This window comes from Monodon monoceros, unplaced genomic scaffold, assembly GCF_005190385.1.
Source record: "Monodon monoceros isolate NGI ecotype Baffin Bay Population unplaced genomic scaffold, NGI_Narwhal_1 Super_Scaffold_17, whole genome shotgun sequence".
In the NCBI taxonomy this organism is placed as follows: Eukaryota; Metazoa; Chordata; class Mammalia; order Artiodactyla; family Monodontidae; genus Monodon; species Monodon monoceros.
This window is the reverse complement of record NW_021703773.1, coordinates 18,463,379-18,485,086: the sequence shown is the minus strand read 5'-3', so window position 1 is coordinate 18,485,086 and position 21,708 is coordinate 18,463,379. Positions and strand designations below refer to the sequence as shown.

General features: G+C 37.1%; 1 pseudogene; it reads left to right on the top strand.

Moving 5' to 3' along the window:
* Positions 1 to 602: 602 nt before the first annotated feature.
* Positions 603 to 811, top strand: LOC114897691 (annotated as a pseudogene).
* Positions 812 to 21,708: the final 20,897 nt, after the last annotated feature.

The window sequence follows — 21,708 nt, the reverse complement described above, 5'->3', positions numbered from 1 at the left end:
AAACGTCAATAAGAACAGTGGGAATCGGTGACATTTCAGCCAGAACCTGCTCCCATTCCTTCCGCAACTTCATAATACAGAATGTCTACTCTATTTCTTGAGGCCAACAAGATGCGAGCTCCTTTAACACCACTCCCAGTCAAAAGGCTAAGATTTCACCCCAGGAGAGGCAGGTTGCCAGCATCTCTCACCTCAGTCACCGGCCCTCCTAGTGAAGAGGATTAGTCAAATCACGAGGCAAAGATGGAATATTTCAGTAAACGGTGTTCGAACCAGATAGACATATAAAAAAGTGAAATTGAATCCATTTCTCATTTTACATACCAGAACAAACTCTAAATAAAACAAAAATTTAAATATAAATAAAACCATTAAAGTAACATAAAATAATATGGAAGAATTCCTTTAAAACCGAAAGTGAATACAGCCTAACTATTTCTGAAAACCCAGAACACTTAAAATACTAACAACTTACTACGTAAAGAAAAAAATTTCCATTTGGCCAGAAATAATAAGCAAAATTAAAGGGTATATGACAGTGCAGAGTGGAGCGGCTGCCAGAGATGCCTAACTTTGTGTTCTGAGGAGCGGCCAGCGTCAAGATGGAGCGGGCCAGGGACCGTTTACACCTGAGACGGACCACAGAACAGCACGTACCAGAGGTAGAAGTCCAAGCCAAACGGAGAAGAAGAGCCTCACTGAGCGACCAGGAGTGTCACCTGTACCCAAGGCGATCTCAGCAGTACCTGTGGTGGATTTCCAGGCGGAACTGAGACAGGCATTCTTAGCTGAGACACCAAGAGGTGATTAAAGCAGTATGGGAACACCCAGGTAGCTGATTCCAAGAGAGAAAACAAAACAAAACAAAACAGGTTAGAGCTGATGCAGTCGTGATCAAGAATAAAGAACTAATTAAAGGGTAGCATGTTTGGAGGTCATTTAATTATTTGGGATATGTTCAAAAAATTGTTTTTCCTTAAAGGCTTCATACAAATAAACACATAGCAGAAAGTTTAAAAAAGTAAAAGCAGGATCTTCATGCTTTTACCCTGACACTTTTGTCATGTGTTACTTTCCAGACATTGTATAGTCCTTGCTTTTTAGGTAGTTTTATTCATATTTAACTTGTACTGATTTTCAACTGAACATATGAAAAATATCTCCTTATAAATAGCTGATGAATATCCTGCTAATATGTTTTATAATTCCTTTTTGTGAGAAACTTCATTTTTTCTGCTGGTAATTTGAAATAAAGCTTCAGTGAATTGCTCTGCATAAAACTTTAGATAGGATCATTTCCTTGGATATGCAGAGGTAAAAATAAATAGAGTCAAGGAATTTGAAATTAAGGTACATTTTCTGAATTGTATTATGAATTATATTAGTCTGTATTGTTGTGAAAAGATATAGTGCCAGTTACACTTTCATCTGCACTGGTTATGTTAATTACATACAATTTGTTTCTATTGAATTATAAATACACATCACATCCATTAGCAAATGAGAAGCTAAGTATTTCCCATGCTTATTTACTAATTATTTTTTTATCTTTTTCTTACCTTGTTTTTATCAAAGTTTTTGAATCAGCTGACAATGTAATAAAGCTATTAATCTATGATTTTTCAATGTTATGTAGATTTATTTACAGTGTGTCTTCTTGTGTTGGTTGCTTAGATTTTTAGGAAAATGCTATTAATTTTGATTTAATACTTTATTTTTCCTTTCTGACTTTTTAAAATTTTAAGATCTCAATCCAAAGGGTTTAAAATATACTTTTTAGAAACTAAGAGAGGAAAGGGGTTTATAGATGAGTTTTCTTCTAGATTTTCTTTATTTCTGTTTTGAAATATAACCCCTCAACTCAAATTAATTAGGCCTGTTTATGGCCATCATTTCGAATTTTAAAGCAAAGGGAAAACCCTCCCCAGCTGAATCCTTTACCCAACATTCCCCAGTAATTGCTTGGATTTGATTGCAAACAACAGAATCTGATCATTGTCCTCAGCTGTTCCCCAGAGTACAGGCATTTTTTAAATAAGTGCTCATATGACTTTTTTTAACCAAGAATTTTTTGGGTCCTCAGTGCAGTTTACATACTCTCGTAAGTTCCTGAGTAAAGTATTATTTAAATTATACATTATGATCTGTAAGTAGGGCCATCCAATTTGCTGAGTTTCAAGTGCTGGTTTCATCTAAACAGTACTAGTTACTAGGATTGTTCTAGAGCAGGATTTGGTAAAGTATGTGGCCCATTTATTGCCTGTTTTTGTAAATAAAATTTTATTGGCACACAGCCATGTCTTATTTATTTAAGTATGACCTATGGCTGTTATGGGCAGTACAGTGGCAGATGGGAGTATTTGTGACAGGTTGAATGGCAGGCAAAGTCTACAATATTTATTATCTTTCCCTTTAAAAGAAAAAGTTGGGTAACCTCTCTCTTAGAGAACCACTTTCAAAGATGAAGACACTAAGGTGGAGGCAATAGGGGAGTGGTGATACTATACAATGTGGTGAAAGGAAAGGGGTTGTAGAAGGAGAGTGTATGAAGTAAATATTCCAGGGTAGAGAACCAGATGAATTTCTGGGATAAGGGTCAGGTCTAAGACTCGTGCTAAAGTCTTCTATACATGTAAATGGGTAAAGACATTTTAACAATTGATATGTTTTCTTTTTCATTATAAAAATCTAAATCATGTTCAGTGATAGCCAAGAAAAATGGGAAGGTAAACCACAGACTTTAAATACCCATGTTTCAACCGCGGCAGCATGAGGTTGAATTTTCTTTCATTTTGCCCATTTGCTTTTCTTTTGAAAATGTAGTTAATTGTAATCATGCTTTTAAACTATTCCACTTACATGTATATCATTAATGTTCCTTCATTTTATTACATAGTCCTCCCAACTATCATTTGTAATGAATAAATGATGGTCCATTCATAAAAGAAAGGGTATATGACAGATTGATGGGGAAACATCTATAACCATATCACAGATAAATGGTTAGTCTTTCTAATATATAGGAAGTTTTAGAAATCAATAAGGGAAGGATTAGCAACAGTAAACAAAAGGATCCAAAGGTATAAACAGATAATTCTCAGAAAAATTCAAATGACTCTTTGACAGATGTCAACCTCAGCTATAAAATGAGAAATGCAAATTACATTACCCTGAAATACCATTTTTAACCTTTCAGATTGGCAAGAACTCAGTTTTATGGAGCTGTGGAGTGTAAAATTTTACTATCCCTATGCAAGGCAAATAGGATCTATCAAAGTTACAAATACATATAATTTTTGACAGAGCAATTCTACTTTGGGGTTTACACAACAGATATAAGTACTTGAATATGTTCATAATAACGTATGTATAACTGTATTCATTGAAGCATTATCAACAAAGGATTGGAAAATTACCTTACCATTTTTCAATAGGGGACTGGTCAAGTAAATTATAGTATATTCAATGGGATTAAAAAATTGCATAAACTCTACATACTGACTGAAATGGAATATTGTTTACAGAAAAAGCAAAGCTTAGAACAGTGTGTTTAATATACCATCATTTTTGTAAAAAGTGAGAAACTAAGGTATATATTTGGTTTTGTTTGCATATACAAATAGAAACGCTGAGAGGATGTGCAAGGAACTAATAATAATAGTATTCTAATGATGTGGGCCATGGGAACTGGATGGAGACAAGTGTGAGATCAGGAGAAAGACTTTTCAATGTATACTTTTTTAATATATTTAACCATGTGCACTAATTTCCCACTCAAAACAAATCGATTTTTTAAATGAAAACTTAAGATGATATAGGTGAGACAATTCATTCTCCCTGGCCCAGTCACCACTCCTTTTTGTGAAACCCTCCAGAAAACTATGCCTACAGAGAACAAATGCAAAAAAGTAAAATAAAATGCAACATCTATTACTAGGTGAGTGAGATTTTGGCCCCAAACTCCACAGATGAACCACCTGGAGAACTCTTTCAGCCTTGTGTGGAGACGTAAATGGACTCCATCCTCTTGAAAGCAAATTGGAATCTCAGAGTTACATACACCCAGGGTCAGAGAAAGAGAAAGCAGAGAGAGAATAGGAACATTTTCTTCAAAGCCCAGGGGCAACCTAGGCCTTCTCCAGTCAGAGCTGTAGCTGAGGGCTAGGCTGCCACACAACCAGATTGGTGCCTGAAACCCTCTTTCCTCTGCCTTGTAGAAACGTTGGAAGGGAGATAAATGTCCCTCAGTATCTTATGGTTAGAATGAGAAGAGAAACCACACATACTCTGATTTTCACTCCTTGAAGGCCCCACTTCTAGAAAATGTGAATCAATCCACATCATGGAACTGGAGCACTATTCCTTGTTTGGGGGAAATGGATTTTATTGACCTTGATCAACACTCAGAGACAAGAGGTTAAGGGAAAGCCCTGTGCTCCCCACAGAGGCTAACTAGATGTTTCCAAGAATAAATTCAGGAGTTTATCAGTTATAAAAGACACGGGTTTATTCTTTCCTGTCAATAAATATTTACACATACATAACCTACATGAATTGAATCTACAATGGGCATACACTTTTTATAAATTGAAAAAAATCTCACATTTACCCAAGTGGATTATAGTAATTATAGGTAATACAATGCACACAGTTTCAGCTTAAATTTTCAATGGAGCATTTCTGCATGCTAACAAAGACACAGAAGCTGTTCTATGGAGGCCCCAGAGACAGATCTATTCAATCATTTGCATACTATTAAACGACACTTTTCTAGTGAAACTAGAAGGTATTAAGCCTCTATCAATGTATTTTCTAATCTATTTTATCAATGTTGCCATGAGAGGTTCAGAGGTTAAATATTTCCATGTGTGGCTCTTCAATTTTTTTCATAATTCACGTGAATTAGAAGTTTAAATGTAGTATAATAATTTAATAATATAAAACTTAATCACCTAGCATTTAGAATATGAGGATTCTGGACAGCCAAAATTTCTAGATAATTGAGTCAGTCATCATTATGAATATTAGATCATATCTATATAACATATATAGATATTTTATACCTATATAATACAATAGATATATAGAATCTATCATATAGAATATTGTATATAATCTAATATATAATTTATTCTATATAATCTAATATGTAATCTATTATATGGATCCATAATAGACATTATATATACATATGCATAATAGATATAAAAAGGTCTATTAAAATATGTGGATTTATTTGCATAGCTTAGCTTTTTCACCTATTTCTTGTTTTTTTCTCCCTGCCATTATTATCAGTGACCCTGTATAGCACTTTTTCTCCCTATTCCTAATTTTCTCATTTTCCATCTACTATGAGCTGAGGAATCATGTTGAAGGTTCTTTAGATAAAATGTAATATAAGATTAGGCTTTGAAATAAGGGCTAAGGGAATCACTTGAAGCCATGGGCATGGGATTTTAATGCAGGTACTTAGAGACAGCTACTTTGGCTGGGTAGAGAGCTTTGTTGCTTATTGCTTTGGGCTACCTCTATTAGAAGAGTGTGACACTGTAAAAGTTTGAGCAAAATTAGGCTACCCCATTTTTTTATTCCTTGATTTTTTATAAAAAGAATTGTATTAAAATGCATATAAAATCATAAGATAAAATAATTTTTTAAAGTAAAGAAAAAATGAGGTGAAGTGTAAGGCAAGGGGAAAGAAAAGAGAGCCAGGTGAAAGACTCATCACAATGCCAACCAGTCATCTAGATGAGTAACAGATTTGCTTTCATGCTTTGTAGTCAATCCAAAGAAGGTAACAAAATCCATGTTGTCCACTTAGTGTAAATAAAACAAGTTGTTTCAACAAAGTACAGATTTTGTGGATAGGGAGTCCAGAAAGCAATTTTTCCTTGGTTTCTCATCAAGAAGTCATTGTGAAACATAAAAATAACACCCTCAACCACTTTATAAGAGATGCAAGGATAAATATCACTGGACTGTTTTTATAAAATTCTACAACATAAGTCAACAGCACAACTCAATGGAAAAAATTCTATGGGGGAAAGAAAATGTTGCAGCTCACTGAAAACACATAAAATGACTTATTCCAAAACAAAACAACAGTTGACTATGGTTGCTCCCGGTGGCCCAATGGTAGTATTTTTGACAGTGTCAGGTACACACTTGGTCAGATGACAGTGTGGATCTACTTAACTCCTCCAATCACTGAAGGAGGCCCTCCAAGTCCCACCAGTCTGCCCCAGTTCCTCAGCACATCAGATAAATCTTGATTTAAGCCAAGGAAACACAGTGGTGAACTTCACTGTTATTCCAAATATCCACATAAAATATGGTTGCTCACTATGGGCTTTAGAACAAGGAAAGTAGAGACAAATTAATCAAAGGAAACAAAACACTCATTGGAGACATTACTGTCAGTGGTTAATAGTCAATGCATGAAGCAACCTGGATGAAGTACTAGCTTATGGCTAAAGGCACATGCAACATAAAGAGGGGAAAAGTGAAAGAAATTTCAACATATGAATACAGTACTACTCTTTTTTTGCCTGTGAAAGCAAGCCAAAATGTTAACACTGACTTCTTAACTTTACTTTCTATATAAACAAGCAGCATTAGCATTTCCCCAGAGCAAAGGGTAGAAAATTGTTCATAATGAGGTAAGATTTGGAATTAAAAACACAAACAGCAGTGTACTTGAACAAAGTCAAATTATCTAGTGCAAACAATGGATCAATTGAGTGAAAAGATAACCAAATCTCCAATGCCCAGGGGCCTAGAAGGATAGCTATTACACTGAAAGATTTTATGCACCAATTTTCTTACATGTTAGAGAAGGGAACAGTTTAACCTTGACACCAAGAGCTCTGCACACACCAATGCCTAAAGGTAACTTAGCGCTCAATTGAAGTAGGTCAGGATCCTCTTGGAAAGATGGATGACCGTCAGCTATTAAATTAATTTTTAACTATATACTCAAAGAGTGGACATTAAAGATTCATTGAGCTTTGCAGTTCTAAAAAAAGAGTGCCAGAAGTACAGTTCTTAGAATGTAAACCCTAAAATACAGAGACTATTTCTGTATAAATCACTTTGTTCAGCACCAAAACCATGTCAATGAATACTAAAAGTACTTAACAAATACTTTTTTAAAAGAGGATGCTAAGGAATCAGGACTCTCGATTGGAAGAGACAGATACCCCTCTCAAACCAGCTATCTCAAAAAAGGAACTGGCAGCTGCCCTAACCAAACTTCGGGAAGATCATGGGCAAAGCTGGGCCTCAAGCTGGGACCAGGACACAAAAAGGCGCCAAGACTCCCTATCCCTAGGTCTTTCATTGCCACTTTCTTAGTGTGTTAGCTTTTTCCCCTCCAACCTGAGGCCCACTTCTTCTCCACAGCAGGAAACATAAATCCAGTGGCTCTCTGCTAGCATCTTTCTAAGCTGAGACAAAAAGTTTCTCTTTGTTTACTTCCTTCTGTGATTGGTCCAACTGAATCACCTGCCTACTCTACAATCCTGTAGCCACGGTGTGGTTTCTGTCACTGGCCCAGCTTGGGTTATGTGCCTACTCTTAAAGTTAGGGGCAGAGATTTGTGACTGAAATTAGGGAAGAGAAGTAGTTCCTGCAAAAGAAAGAAGAAAGTACTGAACTATAGAGAGAGAGAAGGAATAAGTCACATAAACTACTCATCGGAAACGTAGCTTATTTTGCTCTACCGAGCGTTTTGGACACTTCAGGACATGCAGAAGTTGCTTACAGGATAGAGAATTGCTTCAGAACACTAGACACATGATCTCATTAAGGTCATTAAGGTCTCAGTAATCTTTCTTTATACCCTGTGCTAGACCAGCATGAATAAAGGCTGATTTCAATGTCCCATAATTGACAGCAAGAGTGACACCAATGTGTACTGCTAGTAATAGAAGCCAGTATTCTATCCATAAGGAACAATCAAAATTATAAAACTCATTCAAAGAAGTACAGTTGTATTAAGAGGGCATGGCAGTAGATCACCATGTGGCTCAACAGAAATACTTGAGAGCCTCATGTGTTAAGAGGCAAGAATGGCTTTTATATAAGATATTATCTCCATGGAATTGGGTGTTTCTAAGGTAGTTAAAACAAACCTCTTCCAGCAATAAGTTGAACTGGATATTCTGAAAAGCGCTTACTGTAAAACATATACAGAATAGTAGATAAAATACAGCAAACATCCATTTAAATACATCCATTTAAATTACATCCATTTAAGTTGTGTTTTCAAGAGAGTGAGAGAAATATCTGGGGTGGGGGAGGGGTGGCGCAGGGAGGGGGAAGAAACAATACCACAAAGCAGAAAACCTGAATGGTCAAAGGGAACAAAAACTATGACTGCTCTGGGAACGTTTGCTGATCCCAAGAATCTAGAAACTTGGATTTCAAAGCTGTGCAAGGGACAGAAGACAAGGCTTTGGGCCTCCGCAAGGTAAAGAGTTGGAAGTGAGATCCTTGCATAAATTCAGAACTCATGAATCAGGAAATAAAAGCTTCTAAGAAAAGTAAAGAAGTGAAAAAGGGACTTATCCATCTCGGTCTAAGTCCTGGGAAAGGAAAAAAATTTCCCCTTGAGAATGAAAAACCACAGTCCTACCCTGAAACAGGTTTGGATTTTGAGTTTATATACTTCAGCAGGGTCTAAGAAAACCTAAGCCAAGAAACAAATGTAAAGAAATCCCAGGTAGGGAATGTTTTGGAACCCGAGGCTGAAACAAATATAAAACTTCCCTTGAGTGACATACTCACAACTGGGGCCCACAAACTTCCCACCAGTTAAGAATGGCTGAACAAGCACCCACAAATCAAAACTGCAAAACACATAAATTATGTGTTGATTCTGCTGACTCTGGCCCATATTAGCTTATTTCCTTATGTAAAAGTAGAAGGGGGTCAAGAATTTTTAAAACTCCATCAATTCAATAGGAGTCAGGAAAGAAACATAAATAATTGAGGCAAAAAAAAAAAAACCCACCTAAATAAGAGAGTATAGTAAATCTAAATGTCAGTAATCACCATAAATCTAAATGGCTTAAACCAGTCACTTAAACACAAATAATGAAACTAGACACAAAAACTTAATCCACCCGTGCAGTTTAAAAGAGCCCACCTAGGGCTTCCCTGGTGGCACAGTGGTTGAGAGCCCGCCTGCCGATGCAGGGGATGCGGGTTCGTGCCCCGGTCCAGGAAGATCCCACATGCTGCAGAGCAGCTAGGCCCCTGAGCCATGGCCGCTGAGCCTGCGCATCCGGAGCCTGTGCTCCGCAATGGGAGAGGCCACAACAATGAGAGGCCCGCATACCTCAACAACAACAACAAAAAAAGACAATAAAAGAGCCCATCTAAAACATGAGGATATATACAAAGAACTCTTAAGACTCAACAATAAGAAAACAAACAACCCAATTAAAAAATGCACCAAAGACCTTAACAGACTCCTCACCAAAGAAGATATTCATATGGCAAATAAACATATGAAAAGATGTTCCACAACATGAGTCATCAGGGACATGCACTTTAAAACAAGTGAGAGATACCACTATACACTATTAGAATGGCCAAAACCCAGAACACTGACAAAACCAAATGCTGACAAGGATGTGGAGCAACAGGAACTCTCACTCATTGCTGGTGGGAATGCAAAATGGCACAGCCACTTTGGAAGACAGTATGGTGGTTTCTTACAAAACTAAATATACTCTTACCATGCGATCCAGCAATTGTGATCCTTGGTATTTAGCCAAGGCTTTGAAAACTTATGTCCACACAAAAATCTGCACATGGATGTTTATAGCAGTTTTATTTACAATTGCCGAAGTTTGGAAGCAACCAAAATGCTCTTCATTAGGTAAATGGATAAACAGGTGTCCCTACGATGGAATATTATTCAGTGCAAAAAAGGAAACGAGCTATCAAGTCAAGAAAAGAAATGGAGGAAACTTAAATGCGTATTACTAAGTGAAAGAAGCCAATCTAAAAAAGACTACATACTGTATAATTCCCACTTTATGACATTCTGAAAAAGGCAAAACTATGAAGACAATTTAAAAAACAGTGGTTTGTGGGGAGAGAGGGAGGTGGAGGGAATGAATAGGCAGAGGACAGAGGATTTTTAGGGCAGTGAAAATACTCTGTGTGATATTATAATAATGGATATTCATCATTATACTTTTGTCCAAACCCATAAAATGTACAACACTAAGAGTGAACCCTAAGGTAAACTATGGACTTTGGGTGATTAGGATGTGTCCATGTAGGTTCATCCTTGGTAAAAAAAAAATAAATGTACCATTCTGGTGAGTGATGGGAGTAGGGAGTAAACTCAGCAAAGAGCACAAGCATTGTTGTGTGTTTCCTACTGGTAAAAGATTCAGACCATTAAAATAATCAGTCCTTTAATCCTTCCTTCTGATGATTCACATCCTCAAAAGTTTATCAAATCTTATCAAAATATCATTTACACAAGAAGCATTCAATGTACATTTTAATAAAAATAGAGCAGGTTTGAGGAGAACTACAGTAGTAATAGCTGCAGTTCAAACTATTCTATTTCATACTTCAAGGTTTCCATCTTCCACTACTACCATTTCTACCTCCCTGCTCTTTGCTCCTCATTTCTCTTATCTAGTTATTGCTTTCCTCTCTTCATTCAGACCCAAAGGGATAAGAAGTGGTGGAAAATCACAGAGGACTGGTAAGATCTAGAAAATGGGGCCCAAGAAGACCTTTTGATCCATCTTGCATAACGCCAGACCTAAGTGCTGATTTTCCATTTTCGGCCTTTCTCAGTTTCTCCTTTTCTTTTACTTTTGCTCCTGTCTAAGCATCACCTGCTCTGACTTGAAACACTGCTTCTAACATCCCCTAACACAAAGAAATAACCAAAGCCCTGAAAGGCCTGGAGATCAGGGATAAGTATTTGAATCATTTGACTTTAAACCGATTCTTGAAAAATCCATTAGCTTCAACACGGCATCTATATGCACAGAGAAAACTTCACCCACACACCACTACAAAAGCAGTAGCAGCCTTTGCCATGAATCTTGGGAATCCCCTCATTTTTCCTGAGATGCAAAGGTTGGCCAGGCCTGCTTTGTCAGGAATGACATTGTTATGTAAGGATCATAGGTGGATGGGGCTGGGTGTGTTATGGTATATAAGGGATGAAAGTGGGGATATTTCTTATTTACAAATGTATGTCCTTTATTCTCCAAAGTCTGAGTTCAAACACCTCTCAGTTCATATCTTTGAACAAAATCTCACTGCATCACTGATGGAGTTACCCACTGCATTAATAATACCATAATTCCATTGACTTTAACCTGATTAAATATGCACTTGTCTTTAAAGAAAAAACTGGAGAAAATGTGCTTCGTCAAAGAATTTACAATGCCTGCAGTGTATGGAAATGGTTTTGTTTCAGACATAATGTAGGATTATGTCTAGAAAGCTGTGCTGCATCTGCACATCTCATATAGATTTACTTCCTGAACTTGATTTGCTGTTGTTTTTTCCTTTGTGCCAGGCATTGCAGAATTAATATTTTTATCATCATTAGAGAATAACAGTTTATTTACTGAATCAAAAGTGCAATCTTATTCCATCACATTTCAAAGTCAGTACATGCTCAGGGGCCCTTTTGAAGGTCATTAAGCATCACAGAGCGAGTCACAATATACATTTCCCTGCACACTGAGGATGCAGAAATCACAACACTCTGATTGCCCTTGGCTGTATTGTGAGGAGACCGTTTTGGTAACCACAGGTTACTAGCATTGAGCTGCTAGGTGACCAGTTGCACAGAACTTCACTTAAGTTACTGAATAAAAACTGACTTGGGGTCTTTAGTGTGATGGTAGTTGGGGTTGACAGCAGTGCTACAGGAATAAGGACTGGTTCCCAGAGCAAGTCTATAAAGAGCAAAGTGGTGAATGTATTTTCAACCACACAATTTCTCCAACAGGTCAACTGTAATTCTCATACAGCTGAACCAGAGTCCTGAAGTGAATATTGAGTAAGAGCAGCCCTATCTTTATTCCAAAGCACCTGAATTCTCTGAATTTTATTAATACGCTATTCTGTTCTATCAAATAAATTCCACTTGATTCCTTAAAACAACTTCTGTAGCAGTTTGTAGGTAAAATTATAAATTTGCATAATTACTTCATTTGAAGTTATTAAACTGCTAAGGCAGCAAAAGTGATTAAACTAACTTTCATTGAACTCTAATCATTCAGGGAAACAATACCTTTCCCCTCAAAAAAGTACCAATTTCCTAGAAATGCACTTCATGGCTTTATTTCCTTTGCTAATTGATCCTGGTTATTTAATTCAATAACTTTTATAAAGTTAAAATTATAAAGATTTAATTGACTTTTGCTTCACTTCCAATTATGTCTAATTTGTTTCTATTCAGTCTCATTAAATCCAATTATGGTTGGACTAATTGTAATTATTCCCAATAGTTCATTTACTCTAAAATGAGGACTCTCTCCTCTGTTACTTTCAAGTAATTTTTCATCAGAGTTAGGTAGGGTCTGTTAATTATATTAATATAAATGGCTTCTTATATGCATCAATAAGTTTGCATTTAGCAGTTAGGCAATCCCTGCAACTCAGCAAAGCTAGCAAGACCTTAGATACAGCACAGCTATATAGGTAGCTTCCCAGTAGCCGTCATTAGTATCAGTTGTAATTGGTAATCAGTTGGTTTCACATTTCATTACCCTAGTTATAGAAACTTGTAAAAAACTACAGAATTTGAATAAAAGGAAGGGAAGGACAATATGAATAACATTCACAGACATTTGGAAGAGGTGGTACTTTCTCAGAAATGATGCATTCCTAGAGCAAGATCATTTTGTATTTTGTTTTTTAAATATCTATTTCCATTTTGACAAATTATCATAAAAGCCCAGAAAGGAACACGTATAACAAAATTGTTTTAAAAGGTAATCTGGGCTTTCATTTAAGACTATATTAAAGATTCATTACTAATTTTTCTTAGAAGGAAAAAGCAATGAGTTACTTTTGTATGATGAAAAGCAGAGAGGACGAGAAAATGGAACAATAAATGTTTCAAGTGGGAAAAATGGGATTTTTTTTTTTTGGTTTCTTACTGATTTTCTATCCTGATATCAGAAAATACGGGAAAAGACAAAGCACATTTTTCAAGACATATAGGACTTGAAACAAATGATTGTTAAAAATTATTTTGCAGAGCTAACAAAAATCTCTGTGACTCATTTCTTCTATCTAAAGAACCTAAGATACTGTATGATTCTATTTATATGAATTCTTGAAATAAAATTATAGAGATGAAGAACAGAATAGTGGTTACCAAGGGTAAGAGCTGCAGAGGAAGAGGGTAGGTGTGGCTGCCAAGGGATACATAAGGAAGCCTTGTGATGATAGTACAGTTCTTTATCTTGATTGTAGTGGTAGTGATGACACAAATCTACACACATGATAAAACTGTATAACTATATCAGGTTTTGATACTGTACTATAGTGATGTAAGATGTCACCATTGGGAGAAAATGAGTCAAGAGTACATAAGATGTCCCTGTACGTTTTTTTGCAAGTTTCTGTGAATTTATAATTATTTCAAAATAACTTTTAAAACGTAACACCTAAAATCCATCACTTTCAGAAAGAAAAAAAATGAGGACTAATGGATCTGTTCAATAATGTCAAATATGCAGTAGTCCATAAGAGAGCCATTTTCTGTCCATTCACAATGTAGCCGTCATTTAGCCTCCTTCTGTTGTGCTCTGAAGGACTTGAGCACTTCCTATAACATTTGTTACTAATTTCATACTGAACCAAAAAATGTAAAATGATAGAATAATTGTCTGTAATAACTGTGAAATAAAAATTACATCTCTGCCCCTGGTTCCTGACACAGAGCTCCTAAAAATCCCTATAGCTTCCTCATTGATAAGAGCACTAGGAGCATCTTTTGTTCCAATCTTTGACCCCATCCATGACACAGGGCTCTTAAATCCCCTGGAAGTTCCTGGTAGTAGTGTCTTTTGTCTTAATGAGGTGAGGTGGGCTCCTGGGTGGGGCTGGTCACCAGAAAGGCCAAGCCAGGATTAGAGGCTTGGAATTTTCAGCCCCATCTCCCATTCTCCAGAGAGAGGAGAAGAGCTGGAAATAGAGTTAATAATTGACCATGCCTACATGGTGAAGCCTACATAAAATCCTAATAGTATGCAGTTTGGAGGGCTTCCAGGTTGGTGTATACTTCTCCGAATCAGGAGGGTGATGCAGCCCAACTCCATGGGGACAGAAGCTCCTATGTTCAGGACCCTCCAAGACCTTGCCCTAAGTACCTCTTCAATCTAGCTGTTTATCTGTATCCATTGTCATATCCTTTACTATATAATAAACCAATAAACATAAGTACTTCCCTGAGTTCTGTGAGCCACTCTAGCAAATAATCAAATCCGAGGAGATTGTCTTGGGAACCTCCTATTTACAGCTGATTGGTCAGAAGCACACATAACAACGTAGACTTGCAACTGGCATCTGAAGGAGTGGGGGCAGTCCTGTGGGACTGAGCCATTAACCTGTGGGACCTGACACTATCTCCAGGTAACTAGTGTCAGAATTGAGTTAAACTGTAGGACAACCTACTGGTGTCACAGAGTTGCAGGAAAACACACACCACAGACACACACACACACATACACACAACACATCTGGTGTCAGAAGTGTGAGTGTGATAGTAACAGAAAAACAAAAGGAAGAGTAGAGTAGGTTTTCTTTCCAATAACAACTAGTATTTTTATTTATAAGGGAAATAATGATAAAAAATTAAACATTTGGGGCTTCCCTGGTGGCGCAGTGGTTGAGAGCCCGCCTGCCGATGCAGGGGACACGAGTTCGTGCCCTGATCTGGGAAGATCCCACATGCCGCGGAGCGGCTGGGCCCGTGAACCATGGCCGCTGAGCCTGCGCATCCGGAGCCTGTGCTCCGCAACGGGAGAGGCCACAACAGTGAGAGGCCCGCGTACCGCAAAAAAAAAAAAAAAAATTAAACATTTGGGGTAAAGTATAGGATATTGATAATGTTGCAATGGCAAAATACATTGGAAAGACAGCAAAATAAAGGAATTGGAAATAAAATAGCTCAGTACTATGAGGAAATCCTGGAACTGAGAAGAAGAAGAGTTGAGGTTACACTGTGTTTCTGCCTTAAACCTGATGAATAAATTTGGATAACTCACTCCCTTTCCCTGAGTCTCAATTTTTTTTTTCTACAAAATATTGATAGAAGGAAATAGACCATCTCCAAGGTCCCAAAATACTGGCATTCTCTAACTCTATATAATTGGATCTCTAATTTCAATTTTAATAATACTTATGTGCTGCACTGCAGGCAGTATGTCTAAACATTCATGTTGGTCCTAATAAATAATTAAATCTAGCATTTGGCAGCTGGAGGCTATTGCACTGTTAAGTATTCTTGAAACTCATTCTATCAGTGTATCAAGAAAAAATGCTAACAACTTAATAGATATAAAGCCTATTAGCAACGGCAACTGCTGTGTTATCTCAGAAGACCTTGTGAGGATAATGCTAAGAAGCGGCTTATGCTGAAAATTAGCCTAATTTTCCCCCAAGATGCATCAAAATGATTAACCATTTCATTCATAGCAATTCGCTGCTCTGAAATATCCAAATATCTTCCTAAAATTTGCAGTTTCCGGACTGACATTATACCAGTTCTTTATGCAAGTATTAATTGCATCCTCATTTGCTTAAGCATCATGAATAATAGCAACCTTGCAATTCATTGCAACATCTTTACACACTTGTTTATACTTGTGATCATAATAATGTCAACCTTAAAATTCTTATCAAAAAACCCAGGAAAGAAAACATGTAACATGGGGCTAAATATCTAGGATGCCCATAAATAGTCAATAGATAAAAGGCAATACAAGTAATCTCTGACAGTGCTATGAAAAGACATCAAGTTGAGCATTATCAAGTTAATAAAAAAAATTTCTTAACTAGCTGCTGAACATTAAAGTTATAATGTCTGCAACCGAGATATAAGCCTATTCGAGAATAAAGGTAATATACACATGAACATCTCTGGTAAACTCTAGCTGACCCCAGCATGACAGAAAACAGGGAGGAAGTGTAATGAGATATTAGATCTCCCAATATAAGGCTTGACTCTCCAGGAGGTGAAGGAACAGTATTACTGCCCCACATGACTCTTTTCCATCTGTTTTGATCATCCAGGCAGACCTATACTGAAACAAAATGAAAGCACTAACATACAGTTTCCTTGGCTGCATTTTTCTTAGTTTCACACAGAGAAATGCCTAGTCATAGTGTCACACACCACACTCCTAACCCCAGGATTTTGCATTCTCAGGCTATTGGTCACAAAATGCACAAGGCAGTGCAAACATATCACTATAACTAGAAATACTGCACAAAAGAGACATTCCACAGATAGCTGGTCAGAGCAAAACAATGATTCTGGGGCACCAGCAATCCCACCTGACACAATGTCCTAGCTTCTTTGTGGGCTACCAGTTGATTCCCATCCCCCTGAAGGCACAACAGAATAGAACACAGAACAATTCATAGAGTAGCCACTCGGGGGGGGGGGCTGACATTAAAAATTCTGCACATACAGGAACAAAATGAACCAGTGGGATTCTCTTTTTGGGAAATTTAAATTGGGAATGTATAGAAATCGGGCACTCCGCAATAGAAGCCAAAGTGGAAAAATTATGAGATAGAGAGAGGTTTTAAAGGACCAAAAGTGAGCCAAGGTTAAACCAGGAGTTCAGAGTAACTGCTGGTCCCTCCCCAGCCCCAGTCTAGGGACTGAGCTAGAGTATAGGAATATCATGGAGACAATTTATAGCTCAGATCCAAGAGATGATATTTTTAGCCACCAAGTTGAAAGGGAGCTATATTCCTAGTGCCAGGCTCTCCCACACTTTATCAGGGCCAGACAGAATTGGTATGGATACTTTTACTCACCACAAAATGATATAATAAGGGACAAAGACAGTTTTAAGAGAGAACATTCAGAAAGCCAGAGACTAGCCTTCTTATCCTTCCTCCAATTTGCCTGATTACATGAGAGGTGGGTAGTGTAAGGCCAGCATGCTCAAAAAGTCTATGAAATTTGGATCACACCAGGATCCCAAAGAGTAAAGATTGGTGTGTCAGAGATTCTCAGGCCATTTGTGGGCCCAGGATAGCCAAAGAAGACAGCAAGGTCAGAGATGGCCAGATAATCTCCCTCATCAAAGGGCTTCAAGTAAGCTAAATGGACTTTTATGGAGGACCTACAGATAGAACTGCCCGCTATTGGCGGGAGGAATGGAGCTATATCTTGTATAAGGCTAAGAAAGTGATACATAGCTTTCCACTAAAGACCACTGATTTCCCACAAAAAGATGAAGTCTCAGCTGCCTATACCTGTATTTCCAGATGACCAGACCAAACAGACAACAACCCAGAGCCACCAGTGACATGACAGTGAAACAGCTGCTCAACTACCCTTTTTAGACAGGACGCCCTCACCCATAATAGTAGACTGCCCTCCTTCCTTTTTGCCTGCTCTTTCTGGACATGAAAAAAAAAAATGTAGTCATGGAGTTTAGGGATAGCCTGCAAGAAATAAAAAGGAAGCTGAAAGGAAGAAAGAGCTTAGAACTGTGAACAGCGATTGAGATACTGATACCTGCCTTAAACTTTTAAAAATATTACCACAGTAACCCAAGGTTACTAAAATGGGACGGGATATGGTCTAGGGAGACTAGGAGTTCAAAATTAAGAAGAGACTAGAGTGAGATTCCATTTCATTAGTCTTCAGAGAAATATAAGAAAACATTGGGATAACACTATACCTCCACCAAAATAACAAAAACTTAAAAATTGAAAATACCAAGTGTTTACAAGGATGTGGAGTAACTGGAACACTCATGTACATCTGGTGAAAATCAAACTGGTACAATTTTGCAATATTAAAACTGAACCTTTTCATATCTTGTGGTCCAGCAATTTCAACCCTAAGGACATACTCAACAAAAATTAATACATACTATTATACACATATACCGAAAGTCATGTACATGAATGTTAATAGCAGCATTATTTTTATTTTTTTATACATCTTTATTGGAGTATAATTGTTTCACAATGCTGTGTTAGTTTCTGTTGTACAACAAAGTGAATCAGCCATATGCATACATATATCCCCATAACCCCTCCTTCTTGAGGCTCCCTCCCACCCTCCCTATCCCACCCCTCCAGGTCGCTGCAAAGCACCAAGCTGATGTTCCTGCACTATGCTAATAGCAGCATTATTTTTAAACAGTTAAAAAATGGAAGGAACTGAAATGTCCATCAACAAGAAAAGATAACTTTGTGTAGGGATATAGGCACAGCAGTAAAAAATATGAAAAAACTATTTCTACATGCAGCAACATGTATTAAATCTCACAAATATAATGTAGAACAAAAGAATCCAGCCACAAGTAAAATTCACTGTATAATTTCAGTTATATAAAATTTTCAATCTGGCAAAACTAATCTATGGTGTATGAAATCAGGAGAGTAGTTTCTCTGAGGTGGATACTAAGAGTGTTAACCAGAAGAGGGCTTAAAAGGGCTTTTATAGTGCAGGTAATGTTTTATATTTTGAGGTGGATTGCAGTTATAGGGTCATGTTCAATTTATGATGATTCATCCATCTGTATACGTTTGACTTGTTCAACTTTTATGTATGTATACCATAGTAAAAAGTTTATTTGAAAAATATATACGCATCCCCTCCAAAAAAGTCATGTTCTGTCACGTTAATTCAAACAGTGATAGTGAGAAAATCCTAAAAGCTACCAGAGGTAAATATACATTACACACTAAGGAACCTAGATTAAAAATAATAATAATTACTGTAGACATCTCATCAGAAACAGTAAAAGCCACAGCAATGAGACAAGAAAAATAAATAAGAATTGGAAGAAAAGAAGCAAAACTGTCATTATTTGCAGAAGACAATACTATATATAGAAAATGCTAAGACTCCACTAACAAACCATTAGAGCTAATAATTGGATTCCATAAAGTTGCAGGATACAAGATCAATAAACAGAAATTTGTTGCTTTTCTATACACTAATAATGAGCCATCAGAAACAGAAAGCAAGAAGACAATCCCATTTACAATCACATCAGAAAGAATAAAACACCTAGGAGTAAACTTAACCAAGGAAGTGAAAGGCCAGTACACTGAAAACGATAAGACATTGATGAAAGAAATTAAGACAACACGAATAAATGGAAAGATATTCCATGTTTATAGATTGGAAGAATTAAAATTGTTAAAGTGACCATGCTATCCAAGGAAATCTACAGATTTAATGCAATCCCTACCAAAGTATCCATGGTATTTTTTACAAAATTAGAACGAGTAGTCCTAAAATTTGTATGAAGCCACAAAAGACCCTGAATAGTCAAAACAGTCTTGAGAAAAAAGAACAAAGCTAGAGATATCATGCTCCCTGACTTCAGACTATAATACAAAGCAATAGTAATCAAAACAGTATGGTACTGGCATAAAAACAGACACATAAATCAAAGGAACAGAATAGAGAGCCCAGAAATAAATCTACGAATATATGGACAATTAATTTATGAAAAAGGAGCAAAGAGCATACAATGGAGAAAGGTTAGTCTCTTAATAAAAGGTGTTGGGAAAACTGGACAGCCACATTAGAAAAAAAAATGAAACTAGACCACTATTCATACAAAACACAAAAATAAACTCAAATGGATTAAAGACTTGAATTTAAGACCTGAAGTCATAAAAATCCTAGAGGAAAACATAGACAGTATGTTCACTGACATCAGTCTTAGCAACATCTTCCTAGAAATAACTTCTCAGACAAGGGAAACAAAGCAAAAAATAAACAAATGGGACTATATCAAACTAAAAAGCTTCTGCACAGTGAAGGAGTTTTATGGTTTCTAGTCTTACATTTAGGTCTTTAATCCATTTTCAGTTTATTTTTGTATATTGTGTGAGAAAATGTCCTAATTGCATTCTTTTACATGCCTCCACTACAGGAGACCTGACCCTCATTCCAATAATTTACAGACTGAAAAGAAGCACAATAGGAAAGGTTGCAAGGGGTTACAATTGGGAATGATGGAGTGAAAAAAGAGATGCGAAATGGCACATTTAAAACTGAAAATTAATACCAATGTATTTTTCAATCCCAATTACAACCTACAAACCTATTGAAAACTCTCCATTAATTGAGGAAGTATTTAGGAGAGCATTACAGATTACCTAAAAGGACTAGTACTCAACAACAACAAAAAAGGAAATGTGGGGGTTATAATATTATTAATAAATTATCTCAGAATAACTGCCTTTGGGGTATTTAAACAGAAGCTAGAAAATAAGTCATGAGGTGATACAAGGAGAGATCTTTTACAGCTTTTTACCACATGGAACAGACACCTACTTCCTCCATATGCTCTCATGAGGGCCAGACACGAGCTTTATGCTTTTCTGCCTCCATTAGCCTGGGTTCCTTCTCAAAATCAGAGTCTGAGCTTAGGGCCTTCATGGAGGTGGTTTATTTTGTAATTAATCCCTGGGAATAGGAGTGGGAATATCGGAAGAGTGAAATAGGGAATGAGGGAAAATCACTTCAAAGGTACATTAACTGATCACCACTACAGATAACTGAAGCTCAATACCACTGGGACATGGAGGAATCTGTCGAATGAGTTGTTTGTGCAGAATACATTGTCAATTTTCCACCCAAAGATGTATTTACCCACCAGTTCTATCCACCGTTGCTCAAGGGCAGGTGCTCTCAGGTTGCACCTGTAAAAGGTGGACAGAGAAGATGAGAGGCGGGGCAAAAGATGTTGGATGTACTGTCCCCACTTGTGACTATATACTGTCTTCTACTTTCAAATGTACAGACAGTTGGATTGAGAAAGAAGGTGAGATACATGCATTGCTCCTGAGAAAGGCAAATGTAAGCTACTATCAGGGCAGAGCAATCCTTCTTAGTTGTCCTTGATCACCCTGAGACTCCTATTAGTCACATGCACTGCATATAGTTGACACACCATTAATGTATGTTCAACTGAGCTAAAACATCTTCAAGGACACCAGTGATGTGATCTAAAGGCAGGAAGGAATACATCACTGGAGGAGTCTCTACGTTCTGCCATCCAGCCAACATCAATGCGCTTGTATTACTTATATGTAGTATCTTATAATATATATCTCATAATCCCCAAAGTATCTCAATACTTTAATATGTCTTGGGTTAAATAAAAAGAAACTACATTACAATGATATTTGATGGGAAAACTTTAATATATTGAATAGTATGCCCAGAGTTGGACTCCACAAAGGCTGGGGGATTCTATCACCTTGGGAGGAGAGGGTACCACGACCATCCCGTCCCGTTTCCTTCTAGGAGAAATATCACATCTTTCTGGACACAAAGGGGAGACTAAAGAGCTTTGGTGCAATGCCTATGATGTGCTGTGTCACCTTGGGGTAGTTATGAATCTTCTCTGTGCCTTAGTTCATCTTTAAATTAAAGCATTCGGAGAATTCCTGGCTGTCCAGTGGTTGGGACTCTGTGCTCTCAAG